Raw genomic sequence first — 26,887 nt, 5'->3', positions numbered from 1 at the left:
TGTGCTGCAACTACTGAAGCCCACGTGCCTAGAGCCGGTGCTCCGCAGCAAGAGAATGCACCACAATGAGAAGCCCTCGCACTGCAACGAGGAGTAGCCCCCGCTCACCACAACTAGAGGAAAGCCCATGCCCAGCAACCAAGGCCCAATGCAGCCAAAAAAAAAAAAAAAATTAAGAATCCAGTTACTGACTCAGAAAGATTTTAAATGGTAGACTGCATTATGTTGTGCACCTGAAACTAATATAATGTTGTACGTCAGTTATACCTCAGTAAATAAAGTAACTAATTAAGTGGTAGATTTCTCTTTTTTTAATGCAGAAAGGCCAGTATTGGCCCAGCTTTGACCCAAGTCTCTAGAACTGTCTTGGGTAATAAAAAAGCAAATTTCCTTACCTTTTAGGAAAATGTCAACTAAGGAACATTTCAGCCTTCGGTTTTATACTTATTTTTGTCATTCATTTTGATAGGTTTTGGCAATTTTTACAGATTGGTTAATATTTCACTTCCTCAATACAAAGAATATACTAAGTAACTTACCCAATCTTTTAAAATACAATGAAACTTTTTTTCTCCCTCTCATGGAATAGTGGGCATGTTATAAGGATACCAATACCTGCTGCCATTAAAAGAAAAAAATTATGAGAGACATCTAGGACATATATAATAACATTTCTGTTATCTTCTTTAAAATTTTTTATGGTAGTATTAAAGATTCAATAGTTCAGAATTCACTGAAATCCTTAGAACTTTGAAAGTCTGTAATAGCAATGTCAATGTTGTATGCAACAAACTATATTATATGATATTTTAATTTCTCAAGATTGCATGGAATTCAACTTTCCTGTTATAAACATTATTATACTGTGACACAATAGGGTACATCTTTTGTAAGAAATAAGTGCCTTTTAAAAATATTTGTTTAAATGTCTGTGAAATAAAATGTTTTTTTTTTAATCAACTCCCTCCCACAAGAAATAGTCTTGGTAAGTTCTAGATGGTCATTTAAATGCTACCGAATTTGTGTCCTCTGAACTCAATCACTAGATGATACTGAGAACGGATACAATAAATGTGTTCATTGTGGAGAAGCTGGCTAAAGGGCATGCTTCCTTAATGATAAATTATCGTGTATTTGTTGATATATATATATACCTCGCTTGTGTAAACCACAGCTTAGTATAAAAATAGTTTCCTTTCATCAGTAACTGAGGTTATTGGCAATATTTTTCCTGCCTTATTACAAAAATTTAGGCTTAAAGCTTAATTTCTCACTGTCTCTTAGGGAAGATCTGACAGTGAAGTGTCATTCTTTTGCATAGGACTACAAGACAGAAACCTAGAAGAAATTTTAGCTCATTGTTTACCAGAGACATCATAACCTTATTCCCATTAGAATGAAAAAGGATTCCAAAGGATTCTTAAATTTTCTGTTAGGCCAGATTTAAAGATCTCTGGGTTAATTTCTTTATGCATTTACTGGGGTAATTGTCCCCCAAAATTACATAATGATGAGGCAATGCAAGTCTATTTTCTTATTCATAGCAATGAATTGTCAAACCATTAAGAACCATAAAAACAGTATATCATTGAAACTAATACCAATTCCAGGTAATAAAAAAAGATGTTGCATTAATCTCTTATTTTAACCAAATGTCATTTATTGGGAAAGTCATAAGTTAAAAGTAATCTTTTAGTATAATTAGCTCAAACTATGCTACCTTTAAAAACCAATGTTCACAGGCAAAAACAAACAAAAATAGATAAATTAGACTGCATCAAAATTTAAAACTTCTGTGCATCAAAGGACACAACAACAGAGTGAAAAGGCAACCCACAGAATGGGAGAAGATATTTGCAAATCATGTAGCTAATAAGGGATTAATATCCAGAATATAAAAAGAACTCTTTTACAACTCAGCAAGAAAAAAACAAACAACCTGTCTTAGTCAGCTTGGGCTCCTATAACAAAATACCATAGACTGAGTGGCTTAAATTTCAGACATTTGTTTCTCACGGTTCTGGAAGCTAGTAGTCCAAGATCAATGTGCTGGCAGATTTGCTTCCTGATGAGAACCCTCTTCCTGGCTTGTAGACAGCTGCTTTCTTGCTGAGTCCTCACATGGTTGTAAGAGACAGGGTGCTCTGCTCTCTTCCTCTTCTTGAATGTACACTAATCCTATCATGTTGGCCACACCCTCATGACATCATCTAACCCTAATTTCCTCCCAAAGGTTCCCATCTCCAAATATCATCACATTGGAGGTTGACTTCAGCATACAGACTTGGGGGGCACATAAACATTTAGTCCATAACATTACACCCATGCCCCCCAAAATTCATCTCCTTCTCACATACAAAATATATTCATCACATCCCAACAGCCCCAAAGGTCTTAACTCATTCTAGCATCAACTCTAAAGTCCAAAGTCTTATCTAAATATCATCTAAATGGGCTTCCCTGGTGGCGCAGTAGTTGAGAGTCCGCCTGCCGATGCAGGGGACACAGGTTCGTGCCCCGGTCCAGGAAGATCCCACATGCCGTGGAGCGGGTGGGCCCGTGAGCCATGGCCGCTGAGCCTGTGCGTCCAGAGCCTATGCGTCCGGAGCCTGTGCTCCGCAACGGGAGAGGCCACAACAGTGAGAGGCCCACGTACCGCAAAAAAAAAAAAAAAAATCCTTAAATATCATCTAAATAAGATATGGGTGAGACTTGCGGCAAAATTCCTCTCCAGCTATGAACCTGTGGAATCAGATTAATTATACACTTTAAAATACAATGGTAGGACAGGCATAGGCTAGACATTCCCATTCCAAAAGGGAGAAATAGAAAGGAAAGAAAAGATGACAGGGCCCAAGTAAGTCCAAAACTTACTGAGACAAATCCCATTAGATCTGAAGGCTCAAGAATAATCCTCTTTGGTTTGATATTGTGCCTTCTAAACCCAGTGGGGAAGTAGTCCTGCCTTCAGGACTCACTGGAGTGGTGGTGTCATCTCCAGGGATCACCTGAGCTCAGCCCTGCACTTCTGGCTCCCTTGGAGTACCACCCATGCAGTGTTCTGCAAGGGCCCACCTACCTGGCACCTTTGAAACTGACATGGAGGCAGCCTTGCCTGTCAGCCCTCGCACTCTCTGCGTGTGGTGGGAGTAGCAACCTTGACAATCTCTGAATCTTTTTGGGGTACTCTTCCCTTTTCTTGGAGAATGTTCATGTTCACAACCTCCCTTCATTCTGTCTCATTTTCTGTTTCTGATCTTCAGTGAGATTCCATGGATGTTACAATGATGGAAGAATAGGCTGCTCTTTAGAAAAAAAGAGTAATCTAGTAACAAGCACGCTAAAATTAAGAATTCAAAGGTAATGAATTGAGAGTGAATATTGCTAGAAACCAAAATTAGTAAGTTAGAAACTAAACTTCACAGAATTAAAAAGTGAAAATTAAAACACGTTTTAACCATTGTGTTAGCAAAGATTTAGATTATTAGTATCCAAAAAAATAGCATTTTCTGCCTTATAAATTGGTACAACCTTTTTAGAGTGTAAATTAGCAGTATCAATTAAAATTCAAAATATTCTGGATTTGGACCCAGAACTTCCACTTTTAGAAGTTAATCCAGAACAAAGAGATGGATCCAAGAGTATCTGTTGCAACATTTTTTTTAAACTTGGAAACATCCCAAATGTTGATTAATAAAGAAATAACTAACCAATATTTCTATCGTGTATAGTACTCAAACTGTTTAATAAATGTTAATGTGTGGGAAAAAATTAGAAATTACCATATGATCCAGCAATTCCCTTTCTGAGTATATACTCAAAATAACTAAAAGCAGGGTCTTGAGAAATTTGTGCACCCATGTTCATAGCAACGTTATTAGCCAAAGGGTAGAAGCAACCCAAGTATCCATAGACAGATAAATGGATAAACAAAATGTAATATATACATATAATGGAATATTATTCAGGCTTAAAAAAGTAGGAAATCCTGCAATTTATGATGAACCTTGAGGACATTATGCTAAGTCAAAAAAGGCAGTCCCAGAAGGATTACATATTGTATGATTCCACTTATATGAGATACCTACTGTAGTCGAATTCTCAGAGATGGGAAGTAGAATGTTGGTTGCCAGGGGATAGGGGAGGATGGATAGGGAGTTATTTAATGGGTACAGAATTTCATTTTTAGAAGAGAAAAAAGTTCTAGAGATGGATGGTAGTGATAATTGAACAACGAACAACAGTGAATTACTTCATGCCTTGTACACTTAAAAATAGTTATTTAAGAGGGTAAATTTTATGTTATATATATTTTACTATAATTAAAAAACAAATGATCTACTCATGTCACACCAGCTCCTTTTTATGATATCTAATTCTGGCGCTGCTTTGTTGTTCCCAGGAGTTAAGCATTAAAAAAAATCATAATTGTTGGGCTTCCCTGGTGGCTCAGTGGTTGAGAGTCCACCTGCCGATGCAGGGGTCACGGGTTCGTGCCCCGGTCCAGGAAGATCCCACATGACGCGGAGCGGCTGGGCCCGTGAGCCATGGCCGCTGAGCCTGCGCGTCCGGAGCACAGGCTCCACAACGGGAGAGGCCACAACAGTGAGAGGCCCTCGTACTGCAAAAAAAAAAAAACATAATTGTAGAACTAAAACTCAGGTTGTGTATTATTACCTTTTTGATAAAAATATAAATGGATGAAATTCAGTTCGTCTTTTCCTTTTTTTTCTTTATAAATTTATTTACTTTTGGCTGCGTTGGGTCTTAGTTGCTGCACACAGGCTTTCTCTAGTTGTAGCGAGCAGGGGCTGCTCTTTGTTGCAGTGTGCGGGCTTCTCATTGCAGTGGCTTCTCTTGTTGCAGAGTATGGGCTCTAGGCATGTGGGCTTCAGTAGTTGTGGCACGTGGGCTCAGTAGTTGTGGCTCGCGGGCTCTAGAGCACAGGCTCAGTAGTTGTGGCTGACGGGCTTAGTTGCTCCGTGGCATGTGGGATCTTCCTGGACCAGGGCTTGAACCCATGTCCCCTGCATTGGCAGGCAGATTCTTAACCACTGTGCCACCAGGGAAGTCCCTCCAGTCTTTTCTTTTGCATATTTATGAACTGATAGCTTTTCGTCTTCTTGTGTCATAACCCACTTTGCTGACTGGGGAACAGCCAGGAAGGTGACTATAAAACGAAACCATATAACACACCAATATTCAATCATGTTGATTTATAAATGGTTATCTCATATGAGTCAACCTAATAAAATTGCAAGATAATAAATAAAAGTGAGCAAAAGAAAGATGCCATTGAAATAAATCTTGAAATCCCAAGACATCTTTTTTAAGGTGACTAGTTGTGGAAGGAAACAAAGTACCTTAGATCTAAATTTAGAAAATATTTTAATTATAGCAGAATTCTCACATTTCTGTATATATCAACTCTAAGCTAAGAATTGTATAAAGTAAAGAGAAAGAATAACCTTTAGGAAATTGTCTTTTGGCTCAGCAATTTATAGTATTGTACAATAATATAGTTTCAAACATCTCAAAGAAATCCCACCCACCCCCCGTACTACTTTTTTTAGACAAATGAATGTTTAAGCCACTCAGGACAGTTTTTGTGTTTTCTCCCTTCAACTCAAGCAACATGTATAATATTTGTTACTATTTTTAATTACTCTAATGTGTAGTTATTTTTCATGTTTAGCCCTAAACCTCTCCTGTTTTAGAACGTAATTTCTTCCTCTTCAGTTTTTCATAGACATAAAGAATTACTTACCATCTACTGAAAATGTTCTGCACCTTTGAAAACTTGTTATTTTCTCTTAAGTACTTCAAACCTAACAATGAAAGTTTTGTTGCAGGTGGGGAAGAGAGAGAGTAAGTAGTGTGAGCCAGAGGAGTATCAGAAAATATCCTGGGAAGAGTTGGGTCTTGAACGAATGGGATTAGATACGAGAACAGAAGAAGAGCATTCCAAATATAGGAGGATGGGGAGAGTGGGAGGATATCCCCAGAAGTCTGGAAGTAGGTGCTAATGTGTTCCAGGGACAATAAGAAGACAATTGTCTATATCTTAAGAGCAGAGGAGTTTTGATTTGATAGATCTTTGTCTAGAAGAATGGCATGAATGCCAGAAAAGAGTCTGGCAGTGTTATGCAGTATGAGAGGAGGCAGGAAAATGACTCAGGAAGCTGTTGCAGGCAAATGGCTAGAGGTGGGCAATCACCTCCAACTGACAGCAGCATGAGGACAGGGACTGTGTCTTTTATCTCAGTATCCACAGCAATTAGCCTGTAGTTGCCACTCAGTAAGTGCTTATTTAATGAATGAATGAATGAAAGAGAATAGAATATTGGTTGATATCTTTACTAGAAATGATATAGTTGAAAAAGAGAACTTCTGTGAACACATATGAAGAGTTCACCTTTGAACATGTGAAGCAACAGGGCAGTAGTCAAGTGGAAACAGCTTGAAGACAGCTGAAAGAAAACATGGAATCAGGGCATGTCTTTGTGTAAGATATAATTTCACAATGGTACTGTGTTACTAATGCATTCATTTTGTGGCCAACTCTTTCTTCCAGATCTCTCTTTGGTACCTCGTCAGGTTCTCTTGAGATACGACTTCATTTAATTTCAGCCTATTTAGTGAAATAATTTTTATATGGATTTAAATATCATAATGACAGTAAATACTACATTGCCCATCTTTAGGCTGTGGAAGGAAAACAGATGTACTTCTACCTGAGTATATGTTCTAGTTAAAGAATTTGTTAACCTAGAGAATAAGAGTATTCTACTTAAAATTTAAAAAAAAAAAGTGGTAAAGAGGAAAAGTCTGCTATAAATATGAACTGATAATTTATCCTCATATGTATATTTTTTAATTTTGAAGCAATCTCATAGAAAAATTGCTGATACAGTACAAGGAACTTTTTTTTCAGAGCCATTTGATAGTAAGATGCCCCCCTCACCTCACTTTCCTATTTTAAGAAATAGAATGATGATATTAATATTTCATGGAGAGGCCTTTTATTGAACTTATAGCAGAATATATGTGTGTATGTGATTGATTGATTTACAAAAGTAGAGCTTTCCATGTATTTAAAAACCATCTCTAACTGATGATAGTGAAGCTCTTCATCTTTTGCTTTTGGCCCTCCTGAAGTCTGAATCTCCACCTCCCACCATATGGGTTACTATTCTGATCCAGAGAACTTTCAGCTATTTATAAATATTTTGATGTGGCCACCAGGGGATGTAGTGAGCTATCCTCTCATCCTCTTGAGTTCTGCCACTGCATGGAGTAGCCCCTTTAAATTGGTAAGTGCACACTTTGAAAGGTTCTTTTCCTAGCCACTCAACAAGAGTAAGAATTTTCACTTCCCTGAAGTACTCTGTGTTTCTGAAGAATGTATTCACAGATTCTATTTTATATTTATCTGACATGTTCTGCTTCTGGTAGCTACAATAGGCATTCCTCTTAAATCTGACTTGAAAAGCAAACTAATTATTGCAGACATAATGAAATTAGGTATATCTTTTAAAGCTAGGTAAATAATTTTACTTGGTTTTTTTCTTTTAATAATTTTACTTTTTCCCCCCAGATGTTATTCTTCAGGGTATTAAAAAAAAAACAACAGAAAGCAATTACCCCTCAATTCTTGACTTTGCCAAAGTAAGTTTTTGAAAAGTTGTTTTTTTATAGTATAAAACTTCAGAGACTAATAAAGTGTCAAATACCTATTACTGCTGGGAGAGGATTCTGGGAAGATAGTGGAGTAGGAAGCCCCAGGAATCTGGCTCTCTATCTCCACAACAAATTGACCTGGCAGAATCTGTCTGAGTTAACTATTTTCGAACTCTGGAGTCTGTTGAAGGCCTGCAACTACTAGAGGAAGAACTGGAGGGTAAATTGTGGTCAATTTCAGCTCTTAGCTCTTAGTAGCTATCCATCCCTCCCCCTCAGCCACATGGTAGGCAGCTGTGCACATGTTCCTGGTGTAGCTTGCACAGGGCTCATATAAGATGGGGTGGGCAAAAAAGACCCTGTCCTCCAGATATCAGGGATCTGTAATCTGATAGCTGAGTACCACTTCTGATCATAGAGGTGCAGACAAAGGGGCAGGCAGCCAGTATTGCTGCATCTCTCCCCTTTGTTGCAAGCCCCTCTCCCTCATGCTGAAGTGACATCCAGGGATTTAAAGGGCTAGCACCCTTTTTTTCTCCCTCTTCACTTTTTGCCTTTCCACCTTTTGGGAGTCAGACATTAAAGACAGGACTTCAAAAGCAGCCCATATAGGGGGAAAATTAGAATATGTCCACATATGCCTAGGGAAAGGCTCAGAAAAGACCTGAGAAGACCTTAAGCTTATATCTCAGACTGATCCTTGGCACAGAGATGGCCTACAGCAATCAGAAAAACAAAAACAATAACAAAAAAATAGTAAACCCCGGGGAAGGTGGAGAATCTGATTTCCAAAGTTACCACATTATTAGATTCACACTAATACCACATTATTAGTGTTCAACAAAAAAATCACAAGGCATACAAAAAACAGTAAAGTATGACCCATTCAAAAGAAAAAAATAGCAGAAACCGTCCCTGAAAAAGATCTAATGGCAGATATACTATACAAAGACTTTAAAACAACCATCTTAAAGATGTTCAAAGAACTAAAGGAAAATGTGGAGGAAGTTGTGAAAATGATGTGTGAACAAAATGGAAATGTCAATAAGGAGATAGAAAATCTAAAAAGAAACCAAAAAAGAGCTTCTGGAGCTGAAAAGTACAGTAACTAAAATTAAAAATTCACTGGATAGATTCAGAGGCAGATTTGAGCAGGCAAGAGAAAAGATCATCAAACTTGAAGATAGGACAATGGAAATTATCAAGTCTGAGGAATAGAAAGAAAAAGGACTGAATAAAAGCAAGCAGAACTTAAGGGACTTACGGGACATCATCAAGAGGACCAACATATATATCATGGGAAACGCGGAAGGATGAGAGAGAGCCAGAGCAAATATTTAAAGAAATAATGGCTAAAAACTTCCCAAACTTGGGTGTTCCCTGGTGGCCTAGTGGTTAGGATTCCAGGCTCTCACTGCAGTGGCCCAGGTTCAATCCCTGGTTCAGGAACTGAGATCCCGCAAGCCACGTGGCACAGCCAAAAATCAACAACAACAACAAAAAAAACCTTCCCAAATTTGTTGAAAGACACTATAAATATCAAAGAAGCTCAACAAACTCCAAGTAAGATGAACTCAAAGAGACACACACTGAGACACATTATAATAAAACTTTCAGAAGACAAAGACAAAGAAAGACTCTTGAAAGCATCAGGAAAGAAGTGCATCATCACATACAAGGGATCCCCAAGAAGAATATCAGCAGATTTCTCATCAGAAATCTGGAGGCCAAAATTTTTCTTATCAGAAACTTTGGAGGCCAAAAGACAATGGGCCAATGTATTCAAAGTTCTAAAAGAAAAAAACAGTCAACCAAGAATCCTATATTTGGCAAAACTGCCCTTCAAAAGAGAAAGAGAAGTTAAGATATTCCAGATAAATAAAAGTCGAGGGAGTTTATGACCACTAGACCTGCCCTGCAGGAAATGCCCAAGGGCTTCCTGCAAGGTAAAATGAAAGGACATCAGATAGTAACTCAAAGCCATATGGAGATACAAAGATCTCAGTAAAGGTAAATACATGGGCAATTATAAAAGCTAGTATTATTGTAACCTTGGTTTGTAACTGCACTTTTTGTTTTCTGCGTGATTTAAGAGACTAATACATTTAAACTAAAAATCCCCCAATGATTAGTGTAAAAGCTAGTGTTACTGTAACTCTGGTTTATAACTCCAAATCTTGTTTTATACATAATTTAAGAGAGTAATGCATTTAAAAGAATTATTAGTTTATGTTTTGGGACACAATGAATAATGGTGTTGTGACATCAGAAACTGAAAGGAGTGGAGACAGAGCTGTAAAGGAACAGAGTTTTTGTATGTTATTGAAGCTAAGCTGGTATAAGTTGAATTCAGAGTGTTAAAACTTTAGGTTGTTAAGTGTAATTCCATGATAACCACAAAGAAATTAGCTATAGAACATACACAAAAGGAAATGAGAAAGGAATTTAAACATTTCACTACAAAAACTCAACAAAACACAAAAGAAGAGAGTAATGCGGGAAATAAGGGACAAAAAAAGCTTTAAGGCATGTGTAAAATAAATAGCACAATGAGAGAAGCAAGTCCTTTCTTATCAGTAATTAAGTGTAAATGAGTCCATGAAACTCTTCAAACAAAAGACAGAGATTGACATAAGGGATAAAAAATACATGACCCAACTACAAGAGACTTATTTGAGATCCAGAGACACAATCAGGTTGAAAGTAAAAGGATGGAAAAAGATATTCTATGCAAATAGTAACCAGAAGAGAGCAGGGGTGACTGTACTAATTATCAGATAAAGTAGACTTCAAATCAAAAAGGTTACAAGAGACAAAGAGGGATGTTCTGTATTAACAAAAGATTTGATGCAGCAAGAAAATATAACAGTTATAAACATTTATGCACTTAATGACAAACCATCAAAATGTATGAAGCAAAAACAGAATTGAAGGGAGAAATAGACAATTCTATAATAATAGTTGGAGACTTCATTACCACACTGAAAATAATGTATAGAACAATCAGACAAAAGATAAGTAAGGAAATAGAAGACTTAACACAATAAACCAACTAGATCTAACAGACATATACAGAACACTACCCAACAACAGTAGAATACACATTCTTCTCAAGTGCACATGGGACATTTTCCAAGATGGACCATATGTTAGGCCGCAAATTAAGTCTCAATAGATTTTAAAAGATAGATCTCATACAGAGTGTCTTCTAAGATCACAATGGAATGCAGTTAGAAATCAGTAACAAAAGGAAAATGGGAAAATTCACAAAATTATGGAAATTAAACAACACACTTTTAAACAACCAGTGCATCAAAGAAGAAATTACAAGGGAAATTAGAAAATACTTAGAGTCAAATGAAAATGACACAGCATACCAAAATTTACAGGACACACACAGCAAGAGCAGTGCTAAGGGGGAAATTTATAGCTAAAAATTCTTACATTGAAAAATAAGAAGGATCTCAAATCAACAAACCAACCTTACACCTGAAGGAACTAGAAAAAGTAGAACAAACCAAACCCAAAGCTAACACAACGAAGGAAATAATAAAGATTAGAGCAGAGATAAATGAAGTAGAGACTAGAAAATCAATAGAGATAATTGATGAAACAGAAAGTTCGTTCTTCAAAAGGATCAACAAAACTGACAAATTCTCGTGCTAGATGGACTAAGAAAAAATGAGAGAAGACTAAAATTACTAAAATCAGGACTTCCCTGGCAGTCCAGCAGTTAAGACTCCACGCTTCCAATGCAGGGGACGCGGGTTCTATCCCTGGTCAGGCAACGATGATCCCACATGCCACGTGGTCAAAAAATAAAATTAAAAAAAAAAATTACTTGGGCTTCCCTGGTGGTGCAGTGGTTAAGAATCCACCTGCCAATTCAGGGGACATGGGTTCGAACCCTGGTCCGGGAAGATCCCACATGCCGCGGAGCAACTAAGCCCATGTGCCACAACTACTGAGCCTGCGCTCTAGAGCCTGCGAGCCACAACTGCTGAAGCCCATGCACCTAGAGTCCATGCTCTGCAACAAGAGAAGCCACCACAATGAGAAGCCTGCTCACCGTAACAAAGAGTAGCCCCCACTCACTGCAACTAGAGAAAGCCTGTGTGCAGCAACAAAGACCCAGCACAGCCAAAAATAAATAAATAAATAAAATTAAATTATTAAAAAAATTTACTAAAATCAGCAATAAAAGTGGGGACATTACTACTGATTCTACAGAAATAAAAAGGATTATAGAAGTGTACTATGAACAATTGTACACCAACAAATTGGATAATCTAGATGAAATGGACAAATTCCTAGGTTGTCCTTAAAATTGATACTTAAAAAAAAAACTATTAAGGAATAATTGACAAGTATACAATAACATTTTATAGGTAAAGCTTGAGTCTTCAAACAGGAAGGTTAAAAATGTAAAATTATGCCTCTAGCAAAATAAAAAGTTCTCAGTAATTAACAATTATTTATGTATTAACTACTAAAACCAAGGAGACATCTCCCTATAAGAACTAGATAGTGCTGTAAGTTATAAGATCTGACAATTAAATAACTGATAATAGCAATGAATTTTTTATTTTAACCACAATCCAATATGTTTCTGTACCTTTTTGAGTTAAAAGAAAACGTCTACTTTCAGTAATCACAAAGTGCTATGCAAATATTCTTTTTTAAGTTTAACCTTTTAAAAAGACATTGTCAATGAGCTGCAAGAGAGAGAGAAAGCCACAGGTACTACCATCATCTCCAGTGCTCTGTATGTGGGTACAATACCGCCATGGCACCCACATGACAATCCAGATGTACTTTTTCAGCCGTGTGTGTTGCAACTTCTTGCATCAGTCTGTCCATCCCATCAAGGTCCAAAAAACCCAGGCCAAAGACCCCAAGCAAGACCTCAGAGATTTTGAAGCCAATGTCATAAGGCTGCTGGACAAAACAATTATTGGTTTTCCAATGGAAGTAAACCAAATTAGTGCACCCTTTTATTATCAACTAGGCCTTTCTATGGTGAATTAATAGAACACAACTACAGTGCCCATCACAGTAGAGGCTGTTACCTCCAAAGCCTTCTTTGCTTGGCTCTTTATGACCACAGCCCTGTGTGGAAACAGTTTGAGATTGATGTGTGAAATCTTCGAACTAAAGATTATGCAATGGGGATGCCTCCTAGAGGTGGCGAAGTATTTTTCTCATGTCTTATAGGGAAGGTCTTGAGACCTATTCAGCTCACAGATCCTAGATAAATCAAAAGTATTAGAGGGCTACTCCATAGATGTATAACCTTTGATGACTAACTAAATTGTGGCACTTGAGGGAGCACCTTCAACATTTTCTTTCTTTATTTATGCAGACCATGTGAAAGGGGCCAACCCTGGGAAGGCTCTGGGCTTTGGGCTATCACTTTTTGCCAAGACCACCAAAAGAACCTTCCTGAGTGCTGAACTGGCCTTCAACCCTCAGGGCTGGGGGCAGCAGTGCTCCAGTGGATCTCGGCAGAAACTATGCCAACCAAGCTGCTGCTGGAAGGAGTCTAAACAGGCAGATGTGTAGATTCTACTAACTATAGCCTGATCCTAGTGCTCATGTTCCAAAGTCCTGCTAGCCCTGCTGTCTTCCCTTTATCATAGTTTTTGAAGCATTTGAAGAGCTTTTTCCCGATTATGTTTAAAATTTAAAAATAAAGCCATGTTGTGAAGAACTCAAGGGCAGAGATAACTTGTTTTGGCATTGGCTTTACTAATTCAGCAAGACCATCAAGTGATATAATCTCAGGATAAGGCCCTAGCTACAGAAAAAACAATGCAGCCAAGGAAACCCAGGGAATGAGTTTGAATGCATACATCCAGGACAGGAGAGCTACTATATTAGGGATTTTCTTTTCTTTTCATCATCAACAACAACAAATCAGAACATACAAATGAAAGACAACTATATATCCAAAAAAAGAAAATAGTTTCACTCACTCATGAAAAAATGTACTTGCTGTTAATCCTACTTTAAAACTGTGTTGAATTTTGCAAGTCTGTTGTATATTAATTTGGTGAATAACATTAACATTGAAAAGTTCATAGTAATTTTCTCTAAGGAAGGACTTCATCATTTTTCACACTCTTGTTTGTCTCCCCTCATATGCCGTCGGCTCCCATGCATGCCTTGGTTTTACATTCCCAAGATCCAGGCCAAGCCCTGGCAACCAGTAGGCGTGCATTACCTAATTGTTAAATTACTGAGCCAATGAATGATAAATATATGAGTTGAAGCTAGGGAAGCTTGATAAAAAAAATCCATCTTGTGTCTTTAAAAGTAATTCATGGCTGGATGATTAACTTTCTGTAGTGCTGGTACCTTCTCCAAAAATGATTTTCCCAAATGAATAAAAGGTATAATTAATTTCATTTTTTAAAAAAGTAGCCTACAAAAAAGAATCAAAGATTTGCCCATCCTTTTCCCTACTTCTCTATACTCCCACTGCAGTTCCCAAAATTAGAATCTACCTTCCTCCAGAAAATTTTCAGGAAACTTTAAAAAAGTAATAAATTTAATATACTTCCTTTCTTGTTCACTACAAGTTATTTGTTTTGGATGAAAGGATAAGAGGCTATTAGGAAAGGTTTATTCTGAACACTTAATATCAGAACTGCTGAGTTCAGTATAAGGTCAAGTTTTTATTTTCTTCTCTCCTTCTGATATTCTTGTGCTTATGGGTTTAAACAGTATGAACTGTAGGAACTCCTGAGATTCATGATTTTTCTTACCCTGAAGTATATCTACATATACATACCTATGTGTATCTACACACACAGGGTATACACACACACAAGTACATATTTCAGAGTAAGAAAAATTATAGATATGTATTTATGTATCACCTGTATGCGTTTGTGTTAAACATATTTTATAGGAAATAAACACTACAGAAAGATTTCCTATTATAACTCAAATGAACTCTCAAATTGCCGCCATCATCAAATTCTATATCACTTCAAAATTCATATTTAATTATCTCAGAAGATGAGTAAAGCGTTTATTAGAACTGATGTGTTGAATATTAGTATTATTTGTAGACTATTAGTCTTTAGAAAAGATAGTTCAAAATGCTTGCTATACTTTCATCAGGTGATTAGAGAACAAGATTTCTGAAAACCAAAAGATTTCCCAAGTAAAAGTGAAAACTTACCCCAGCACAGCATCTGTTTTTCAAACTGTAATTTAACAGGAAATATATATAAATGTATATAAATTATAAGCATCAAATATTTTTTATTATACCTGTGTAATGGCAGAGAATTGGACTACATTATTTTTTCTATCTTCATTATAATAATATTTCTATGGATAAAAATTCACTTCTGCTTGAGCCTTCCTGTCTGTCTGTAAAATGAGGATAGCATCTGCCCATCTATCCTATAGGATTGTTGAAAATGCAAATAAAATTGTTTATAGGAAAGCTTAAATGAATATCAAGCACCAAATATTAAGGCAAGATATAAAGTGATGTACTTTCACTAGTAATTTCTGTTCCATTTTAATTTCACAAACTCACAGCCTAATTTCTCTAACTCTGTACTATGACTGACACCGTTTACATCATATAATATTAAGATCATTTACTGAGGAAAAACAAGAAGAAAAATTGTCACACTTCATATACCAATAAAGTTCTTATTTAGTACAAGCCTAGTATTGAATTAGAAATGGGAGCTTCCCATCTCTGTGTCAGTAAGTCAAATCTGATTCCACCTGGATGATTACCTAAAGTCACAGCCATTGGATGCTATTTGTAAAACCCTGTTTAAAGGTCCTGATCATCTTGCTTCATTCATCAATGAATATTTATTAAACACAGGCTCATCTGCTTGCTTCTCTGACTCACTGCTATTCCACCATCCTGAGGCAAAAAGATTGTATTAATAAACATAACTGGCAGACTATTCTGGTATTAATTATTCACTGAGAATTTCCCCAAGCCAAGGACCCATTTGGAGGAAGAAGAAAGGACCTGTTATGGATTACCTAAACCAACCCTAAAACAGCTGTTCTGCCGACACACCAAACAAAAGATCAGGAAATTTAGAAACTATTTAAAACACATAATTGGTTATGAGCCACCTTTGCTTATAATAATCCTTACTCTTCAGTGGAAAAATTCTCACCTCATGCTCTAACGGAACTCTCTGCTTCTCTTTCACAGCACTTCCAACACTGTTGTTACACATTACTTGTCTGTTCTTGCCACTTAAACTGAGTGAGAGCAAAGACAATATCTTGTTCATGATTGTATCCTTAAATTCTGGCACATAGATGGTACTCACTAGTTTTCTGTAGAACCATACTTTCCACCCATTTTCAGGCTTTAGGAAAAGATACTTAGCCTCTTTGAGCCCATTTCATCAACTCTGTAACAGAAACAAGGATTTGAGATATAAAGGTTAAGTGCCTATCACAATAATAGGCACTCAACAAGTGGTAACTATTATTATTATTATTACTAATATTCCTTTTTATTATTATAAACTGAGCTCTTCTAAAAGTAGGATCATAATTTTATGTCCATAATAAACAAGTAAATCTTTACAGTATTTCAGAAACCTTCAGAATCACTATAGCCTAGTTCTTCATCCCCCCCCAAAAAAAAAAAAAAAAAGGCAGTTGATACATTAAGGTTTTCAACTAAATTTAAATATAACTGGCAGGCCAGTGTTTTTTTGTTTGTTTTGCAAAACTATTCCTCTTAACAGCTGGAACGTGTAATCAATGAAATCACTTTTAGTATTCAACTGAGTTAAATGGTGATTGTCTTAGGTAGATTGGTATGTGAATTCTACAGAATACCAAATGACTTAATTTTAAGAAAACCAAACTCTAAGCTTTCTGTTAAAAGGATGATCTATAACATATATACGTTACATACACACTCTCTCTCTCACACACATACACATATGTTTCTGCTGCGTCTTTAGCCACATAAAATATTTATAATTGTTACTCTGGGACAGGAAAATACAGGCCACGTAGAATATAGGAAAAGCATATTTGGGAAGATTACAAATAATTAGATTAAAAATATGGTGCCAATAAGAAGTTCATGTGTGTTACTATTTTTAAGTTGGAGATTTTACCTGTGATTGAAAAGAGGAAATGGTTCTTATTTTTAAAAAAATAACCTGCTGGCCAGAAGTTACATATGAAATTCCAAGTCCCTTAACTGTGTGCGATAAGGTAACTATGCAGGAGCTCAATTTTTAGAATACCAGATTCCACCACGTAAAGCTCATTAACTGAATTACCTCCTAATCTCTCCTCACTCTAGGCTTTTATTTTTTACATACTGTAATTTATTTGGGGGTATATTAAACTCTTAATGCAATGTAGCAGAAAATAAGCCTATGCAGATCTCTTCAGATGTCAAGCAGATGTCGAGAATGAGAAATTAAATTATCCTTCACACACACACACACACACACACACACACACACACACAGACAATTACATTTCTCTGCCATTCTAGAAATTTCTGGAAAATGACTTCTGAGCCAACTTGATATGGATCTTTAAGGTTCAAGTATGTGAACACATTTGTGGAAGGTTTTTAATCTGCAAAGCATTCTAATGGTCTTATTGGCATCTATACCTTTGGTAAAAATATTCCTGTTTCATGGAGTTTAGACTCTTTAAATATTGTATCCTTTATCAAGATTTATTATGACTATTATTTAATGTTTTAATTTGTCATAGGGTTAAATACAATGTTTTATCTCTCTCTATTGGCTTGTTTCCCTCATCTTATAAACACGGTCAGGTCTTTATCAGACTAAAAGAAATTAAAATATAATTTTAAAATACCATCCCATAACCTTGTTTTCACCTCAAACTACAAGTTGATTTTGATTTTTTGAAAGGACAGTCTGTATTTACTGCCTCCTTTGTCAACTCACATTCACTGTTTAACCCATGAAATCTGACTTTTTTTTCCCCTCCAACACTCAAACTGCTGTTCTTGTTAAGATTGCCAGTGAATAATTTTTGATCCCCATCTTAAATGACTATTGACCATTCTTCTCTGCAGTTCTCACCTCCTTTGGCTTTCTTATCATCATTCTTTGCTGGTTCTCCTTATACCCTCTGCCCATAGTATCCCAGTTGGTTTCACCAGCAATTCTTACCCTGTTCATCTCTTTTCTTTTTCTTTTTTTAACATCTTTATTGGAGTATAGTTGCTTTACAGTGGTGTGTTAGTATCTGCTTTATAACAAAGTGAATCAGCTATACATATACATATATCTCCTCCCTCTTGTGTCTCCCTCCCACCCTCCCTATCCCACCCCTCTAGGTGGTCACAAAGCATGAGCTGATCTCCCTGTGCTATGTGGCTGCTTCCCACTAGCCATCTATTTTACATTTGGTTGTGTATATATGTCCATGCCACTCTCTCACTTCATCCCAGCTTAACCTTCCCACTCCCCGTGTCCTCAAGTCCATTCTCTGCGTCTGCGTTTTTATTCCTGTCCTGACCCTAGGTTCTTCAGAACCATTTTTTTTTTTTTTAGATTCCATATATATGTGTTAGCATACGGTATTTGTTTTTCTCTTTCTGACTTAACTTCACTCTCTATGACAGACTCTAGGTCCATCCGCCTCACTACAAATAACTCAATTTCATTTCTTTTTATGGCCAGGTAATATTCCATTGTATGTATGTGCCACATCTTCTTTATCCATTCATCTGTCGATGGACACTTAGGTTGCTTTCATGTCCTGGCTATTGTAAATAGAGCTGCAATGAACATTGTGGTACATGACTCTTTTTGAATTATGGTTTTCTCAGGGTGTATGCCCAGTAGTGGTGTTGCTGGGTCCTATGGTAGTTCTATTCTTAGTTTTTTAAGGAACCTCCATACTGTTCTCCATAGTGTCTGTATCAATTTACATTCCCACCAACAGTGCAAGAGGGTTCCCTTTTCTCCACACCCTCTCCAGCATTTATTGTTTGTAGATTTTTTGATGATGGCCATTCTGACTGGTATGAGGTGGTACCTCATTGTAGTTTTGATTTGCATTTCTCTAATGATCAGTGATATTGAGCCTCCTTTCATGTGTTTGTTGGCAATCTGTATATCTTCTTTGGAGAAATGTCTATTTAGGTCTTCTGCCCATTTTTGGATTGGGTTGGGGTTTTTTTGATATTGAGCTGCATGAGCTGCTTGTAAATTTTGGAGATTAATCCTTTGTCAATTGCTTCATCTGCAAATATTTTCTCCCATTCTGAGGGTTGTCTTCTCATCTTGTTCATGGTTTCCTTTGCTGTGCAAAAGCTTTTAAGTTTCATTAGGTCCCATTTGTTTATTTTTGTTTTTCTTTCCATTTCTCTAGGAGGTGGGGCAGAAAGGATCTTGCTGTGATTTATGTCATAGAGTGTTCTGCCTATGTTTTCCTCTAAGAGTTTGATAGTGTCTGGCCTTACATTGAGGTCTTTAATCCATTTTGAGTTTATTTTTGTATATGGTGTTAGGGAGTGTTCTAATTTCATTCTTTTACACGTAGCTGTCCAGTTTTCCCAGCACCAATTATTGAAGAGGCTTCAACAGCAATTTTTTTTTTTTTTCGGTACACGGGCCTCTCACTGTTGTGGCCTCTCCCGTTGCGGAGCGCAGGCTCCGGACGCACAGGTTCAGCGGCCATGGCTCACGGACCCAGCCACTCCGCGGCATGTGGGATCTTCCCAAACCAGGGCACGAACCTGTGTCCCCTGCATCGGCAGGCGGACTCTCAACCACTGCGCCACCAGGGACGCCCTTCAACAGCAATTTTTAAAGTAACTCTTCTCTTTTTAGGTTTTTCAAAAGCATCCGACTTTATTTTCATAGAAATAACTTATTTCTGTATTCATATGTAATTGGTTTACATAATGTTTCATTAAATTATATAATTATGATTGCAGTAGGAACCAACAGGTTTTTTTTGGGGGGGGAAGGATTTGTTTCTGTCACTTCTTTTTTTTAACATCTTTATTGGAGTATAATTGCTTTACAGTGGTGTGTTAGTTTCTGCTGTATAACAAAGTGAACAGCTATACATAAACATATATCCCCATATCTCCTCCCTGTTACATCTCCCCCCCACACCCTCCGTATCCCACCCCTCTAGGTGGACACAAAGACCCAAGCTGATCTCCCTGTGCTATGTGGCTTCTTCCCACTAGCTATCTGTTTTACATTTGGTAGTGTATATATGTCCATGCCACTCTCTCACTTCGTCCTAGCTTACCCTTCCCCCTTCCCGTGTCCTCAAGTCCATTCTCTACATCGGAACCAACAGTTCTTAAAACAAATACAAATATTCTTGATGAGCATCCAACTTGTAAAAGCAGAAGTGAACAGGCATACTGGAGAGGAGTAACCTGTTAGGCAGGAGCATCTCTGCTACTATGGTAGGATGCTTTACAGAGAGAATGGAGACTGTCAGTTACTCCAGGAAATTCCTTAAAAGTGAATGCTGGTTAGCAGTTCTCATAAAATTGCCATGATGATGAAATGAGATATCATTCATTTACATAGTTTGGCATGATGCTTAGCACACAGTAAATGCTCAATAAATTATTTACTATTACTAAGAACATTTATAACCCACTATAACCTTTACAGAAGGCATCTTGAATAAAAGCATTAACCAGACAGCTTTGGGTAGTGATGAGAGGAGGGGAGGAATAGGTTTTTCACGTTAAGTGAACAACATCTGCAAATGCAAACCTGTAAAAAGCATGTTTGGTGGACTGAGGGCCATTTTTTTTCACATATCTCATCTGTCTCCCCTGCTTTACAGGGAGCTGTTTAGTATATAATTATATATTCTCATACTTCTTTGAATATCTCCCACTAACATGGTACCTGGCAAAATTGGCATTCACTGTTTTGGTATGCCTCTGTTTACCCATCTGTAAAATATAATCAATAAGTATAGTATATGTCCAAACATAAATTAACATTTAGGACTGTAAAAGCCCTATTTTGAAGGTTCAGCATAAGAAATTTAATATTCTGCTTCCTAGGGTTCGTTTTTTTATTGTTACAGAATTTTCCCTAGATTCTTAGTACTTATCATTCCAGTACTTATTATGCCCATGTAAAAGAGTAAGCAGAAATTTTTTCGTAGTTAATGCTTCAGTTTGACTAACTAAAACTCTCTTTCCCTTGAGATTTTGTAAAAAACAGGGTTCTTAGGGGAAAACATGGCTATCCCTTAAGGGTTTTTTTTTTTTTTTGATGCAGAGCAAAATTTGAACTCCCTTCAGAGATGTGAACTTAATGTTTGATGGAATACATCCATCATTCAAGCGGTATCACTCTATATAGTCCGATATCAATATTGCTCTTTGGAGATGGGGTGGCTGTGCAGAATTAAGATGCCTTTAAACAGGGATTGCATCTTTACAAAGAACACTTCTAGCCCACAAAGACAGGTATTTGTGTGCTTTTTTTTTTTTAAGTGACGAAATTTCTTCTTGAAAGAATTAACTTTTGGGCTTCCCTGGTGGCGCAGTGGTTGAGAGTCCGCCTGCCGATGCAGGGGACACAGGTTCATGCCCCGGTCCGGGAAGATCCCACATGCCGCGGAGCGGCTAGGCCCGTGAGCCATGGCCGCTGAGCCTGCGTGTCCGGAGCCTGTGCTCCGCAACCGGAGAGGCCACAACAGTGAGAGGCCTGCGTACCGCAAAAAAAAGAATTAACTTTTTTTTTATAAATTTATTTTATTTATTTATTTTTGGCTGTGTGTCTTCGTTGCTGCACGCAGGCTTTCTCTAGGTGCGGCTAGCGGGGGCTACTCTTTGTTGTGGTATGCGGACTTCTCATTGTAATGGCTTCTCTTGTTGCAGAGCATGGGCACTAGGCATGCGGGCTTCAGTAGTTGTGGCATGTGGGCTTCAGTAGTGTGGCTTTCAGGCTCTAGAGCGCAGGCTCAGTAGTTGTGGCACAGGGGCTTAGTTGCTCCATGGCATGTGGATCTTCCCAGACCAGGGCTCGAACCCGTATCCCCTGCACTGGCAGGCGGATTCTCAACCACTGTGCCGCCAGGTAAGCCCCTGAAAGAATTAACTTTTAAATGTGTATTTAGGTGCCACTTTGGATTACATTCAGCTGTAAGAGTTTCAGAATGGGGCGGGGGGGGGGGGGGGGGGGGGCTATGTTTTTATTACCGTTTAATTAACTGTAACATCATATTTAATCATCCACTTCTGTTCCAGTAATAGCTAGAATAAATTACACCTGGTAATATTATAAGAAGAAAATAACTCTTTAACTGTAATTCATTCACTGTTAGCTAAATCTCTCACTAGGCTCACACACAGAGCCCAAAATTTATTTTCTATGATTTAAAAAGGACTATAATTATAAGCAGTGTTCAGCAATCAGTAAATTTCACTGACTTTATTTTTGACAATCATTTATCATATCTTTTTATTTGCTCAGTTTTCAAAAGTCAGCTTGTACATACTTTAAATTTTTTTTCTTTTAACATCTTTATTGGGGTATAATTGCTTTACAATGGTGTGTTAGTTTCTGCTTTATAACCATACTTTAAATTTTAATTTAAAATGTTAATTAAATTTAATTTTAATAACTACACAATTTTTCTTAAAAATTTTTTGTTAAGAATTGTGTTGATGCAACAATATCTCTCACTTCCCAAAATGGAATTGCTGTTTTTAACCCAGCATAATCCTTTTCCTTGAAGGACCTTCCTTTTGGAAGGCAGTATGCTATAATTAAAACAGTCTTCATGGGACTTCCCTGGTGGTCCAGTGGCTAAAACTCCATGCTCCCATTGCAGAGGGCCCGGGTTCAATCCCTGGTCAGGGAACTAGATCCCACATGCCACAACTAAAGATCCTGCAACTAAGACCCGGTGCAGCCAAATAAATAAATACTAAAAAAAAAAAAAAAGACTCAACAAAAACAAAAAAACAGTCTTCATTAAGCTTAGTTTTCTCTGAATATGTTACTTTACCTATAAAATTATGAAAATATCGACCCCAAAGAGTAATTACTATTAAATAAGGCCACTTAAGGTAAAGTACTTTACAAACAAATGATAAATAGTGTAATTTCTGGTAATGTAGTCATTTTTTAAATGCCACTAAAACAAAAAGATTTTTAGTTCATTGTTCTCAGTTACATGAAAAGAGCACTGGTATTGAAGTTAGGAGGCCTATGTTTGTATTGGTTGCATGACTTGACACAAGTAGATTCATTCTTTGAGACTCCGTTTCCTCTTCCTTAAAAAAAAAATTAGTGTGCTTATTGTCAGGCAAAAATAATATACAAATATGAAAATACCTCAAACAGTAGGCAAAGTACTATTGTGTAATATTATATCACAGTGGTATTTATTTTACCAGCAGTGAATGTCTTGTACTAGTTCTCAAGATCAACTTGTAGCAAAGCATTTTCCTGAGATAAGTTCATTTAGAAGGTTTGTGAGAGGGACTATAAAAATCTTTTAAAAATATTTAAAAGTATTGCTCTTCTAATTTTTTAATACACTCATTTTATTAGGTGTGCTTATCAACCATAAACAGTTTTCCATTTGGGGGCTTAAATCATGGTGAGAAAGGGATTACAAACAAATTGTTTTATGAACTCCAGAAAAGGATGGAAAGGTCAAAGCTGAAATTGCTGCTTTATAAGATGTGGCTCTGTGAAGATAAATCTTAGAGGAACTGGTCTTTTCTCTTTTTATTTGTTACATACCATAAAGTAAGAGCTTGAACAGTAATTAGACTATCAAGCCTAATAATTGTTTTCTGTAAGTATACTAGATCCTTAAGCATCTGAAACCAGTTGATGTCCTTCCTCACTGAGATTTTTAGACAAAATATGAACTAGAGATTTTGGGGGGTTTTTTCCTAATATTTTATTATTATTATTATTATTTTTTGCGGTACACGGGCCTCTCACCGTTGCGGCCTCTCCCGTTGTGGAGCACAGGCTCCGGACGCGCAGGCTCAGCGGCCATGGCTCACAGGCCCAGCCGCTCTGCGGCATGTGGGATCTTCCCGGATCGGGGCACGAACCCGTGTCCCCTGCATCGGCAGGCAGACTCTCAACCACTGCGCCACCAGGGAAGCCCTAATATTTTATTATTAAAAAAAAAATGTAGGGCTTCCCTGGTGGCATGGTTAAGAATCCGCCTGCCAGTGCAGGAGACACAGGTTCGAGCCCTGGTCCAGGAAGATCCCACACGCCGCGGAGCAACTAAGCCTGTGTGCCATAACTATTGAGCCTGCGCTCTAGAGCCCATGTGCCGCAACTACTGAAGCCCACATGCCTAGAGCCCATGGTCCGCAACAAGAGAAGCCACAGCAATGAGAAGCCTGCACACGGCAACGATGAGTAGCCACCACTCGCTACAACTAGAGAAAGCCCACACACAGCAATGAAGACCCAACACAGACAAAAATAAATAAATAAAATTAAAGGAAAAAAATGTAAACATGCAAGCAAGTTGAAAGAAGTATACAGTAAACACTCAAATACACATCCCCCCTGGATTCACAATTAACGTTTTGCTATATTGGCTTTATCATATATCTACTCATCTATCCATCCCTGGACTACAAGTTTTTAAGCAGGAAAACGTTTTTATTTACTCTCTTATGTGTATTTTATATAGCAACCTTAAGAAAAAAAATTTTTAAAGTTCAATGCTTATAAGCTGTAATTTTCTGAATGAGTTTTATATTAAAGAAAAATATTCCACATGCATAATATAAACACATGAATGGAAAGATGAACACCAAATTCAGGAGAGTAGTTACATGCCTAGAAGAAGGGAAAAGTGTTCATAGAGAAGTTCACAGGGGGCTTCAACTGTAATGTTTTAAAATCTGAAGAGTAAAATGTTAGAACGTGATCCTGCTGTCTACTGAGTATCTGGCTGTGTGTTATCCTCTCTGTTCTTTGCTGTATGTTTGCAATATTTCACAATTAAACATTAAGAGAAAGAGTTGCTACCTAGTCTTCTTTTCCCCTGGCAAAGTATTTTTCATTTCACTTAAGATCCATTGTCCAGTTGGCCTCCAGCTGAGGTGGATTGAATAGAATCGAGCAATACCATCTCTCTTCTCAGTTAGTTGATGTACTAGCTGAAGAATGATACAGAGTACCCCTTTCTACTGAGAATTGAGGAGTATAACTTCTGCATCCTTGATTTTTGCCTGAGGCAGGGAAAAGAAAAAAAAAAAACTTCCTGTATTGTATTTAAATTCCATGAAGATATTTGAAGGTTGTTGAAAAGTACAAAATTGTGTATAACTGTGTAATTTTGCATGTTCACCTGATTTCAGAGAAGAAAGACATGGAAAGTGAAATATGGCCAGGGAAGCTGATACATGAAAGCTTGGAGAGATAATGATGCTGCTCAGCCAGGGCCTGGAAACTTGATCAGTCTAAACAAACTGCATAGTACTAAATTGCTTGTGAAAGGGCTGAATCAATCCTGCTGCGATTTGAACTTTTGGCTCCTGAAAGTCTAGAGCAGGCTTGAAAATAAAAATAAAACCCTTACATACTGGATTGTGTTCCAGGCCCTCTGCTGTATTCTCTGTATGAAGGAGGCATCTACCCAAAGAGCAAGAGGCAGCAGAAAGATGAGGCAATGAAAAGGAGTCCTAGGGATTTCTCCCCATATCAGGAGCTCCCAGGGAGAGAGACCCTCTGTCATTAACATATTGATTCCTTCAGGGAATATTTATCTAGAGCCCTAAGCAGAATATAGTGGGGTGTGGGGTAAAGGATCAACCAACAAGAATATATATATATATATATATATATATTTTTTTTTTTTTTTGGTTGTACGCGGGCCTCTCACTGTTGTGGCCTCTCCCGTTGCGGAGCACAGGCTCCGGACGCGCAGGCTCAGCGGCCATGGCTCACGGGCCCAGCCACTCCGCAGCATGTGGAATCCTCCCGGACCAGGGCACGAACCCACGTCCCCTGCATCGGCAGGCGGACTCTCAACCACTGCGCCACCAGGGAAGCCCAAACCAGAATATATTTAATGCTTATGACTTGCCCTGCACTGTACTAGGCTCTATGAAGTCCACAAAAGAGAGTTACTGTACGTGATTTGCTTCAGCAGAGAGAGAAATTATGTGGCATATGTGACATGAAATAGAGAATAAGACCTTGAATAACAATACAGATTATAATGCTAAAGGAGGGACTTCCCTGGTGGCACAGTGGTTAAGAATCTGCCTGCCAATGCAGGGGACACGGATTCGAGCCCTGGTCCAGGAAGAGCCCACATACCGCGGATCAACTAAGCCCGTGCACCACAACTACTGAGCCTGCACTGTAGAGCCTGCGAGCCGCAACTACTGAAGCCCACGCGCGTAGAGCCCGTGTTCCACAGCAAGAGAAGCCACCGCAATGAGAAGCCCACACACCACAACAAAGAGTAGCCCCCAATCACCTCAACCAGAGAAAGCCTGCATGCAGTAACGAAGACCCAGCGCAGCCAAAAATAAATAAATAAATATATTTTTAAAAAAATAAATAAATAAATTCTAAAGGCATTAGAAAAGAGTCATAGCATACTATAAACCAGGAATTGATCATTGGACTTAATCAGAAGGCCCCAGTTCAAATCCTAACTCTACACTTGCTATGTAAACTTGGGCAGGTCCCTTAATTTTTGAGCCTCAATTTCCACACCGATAAAATGAAGCTGATAATCCTAGCTAGCTCAATTTACCTATACACAGGATTTCAGTAAGAATCAAGTGAGGATGTATGTGAAAACACTGTAGAGTTTTTAATTAATGAAAGAGCTGAGAATTGAACCAGGCCTTGAAAATATTTTATACATGGATAACCTGGATAAAAATGGTCTCAGAGAAGGAATAATTTGAACAGAGAGGAGAGGGAGACTCAGATATAGGAGGACAGGATAGAAACCACCTAATTATGGCAAGGATTTGTTTTGGGAGAATGGGTAAAAAATATTTACACCGATTGTGTTGGAGAAGGGATGGAGTTGAGAATAATATGCCATAATGGCTGGATTACAGTAGGATTTAAATTATGGAGGATCTGGGACTTTCCCGGTGGTGCAGTGGTTAAGAATCCGCCTGCCAATGCAGGAGACGTGGGTTCAAGCCCTGGTCTGGGAAGATCCCACATGCCGCGGAGCAACTAAG

At 37.8% G+C, this 26,887-nt stretch overlaps 1 protein-coding gene and 1 pseudogene across 4 annotated transcripts in view; both read left to right on the top strand.

The window, feature by feature from the left end:
* SSH2 (slingshot protein phosphatase 2) overlaps nt 1-26,887 on the top strand; it is a 247,359-nt gene that overhangs the window by 100,421 nt on the left and 120,051 nt on the right. The gene's annotated exons all lie outside the window — the stretch shown is intronic.
* LOC125962047 (RNA 3'-terminal phosphate cyclase-like protein) lies at nt 12,291-13,642 on the top strand (annotated as a pseudogene).

Source organism: Orcinus orca, chromosome 19, assembly GCF_937001465.1.
Source record: "Orcinus orca chromosome 19, mOrcOrc1.1, whole genome shotgun sequence".
Lineage (NCBI taxonomy): Eukaryota > Metazoa > Chordata > Mammalia > Artiodactyla > Delphinidae > Orcinus > Orcinus orca.
Note: the sequence above shows the minus strand (reverse complement) of the source record. Positions and strands in the feature narration are given on the sequence as shown.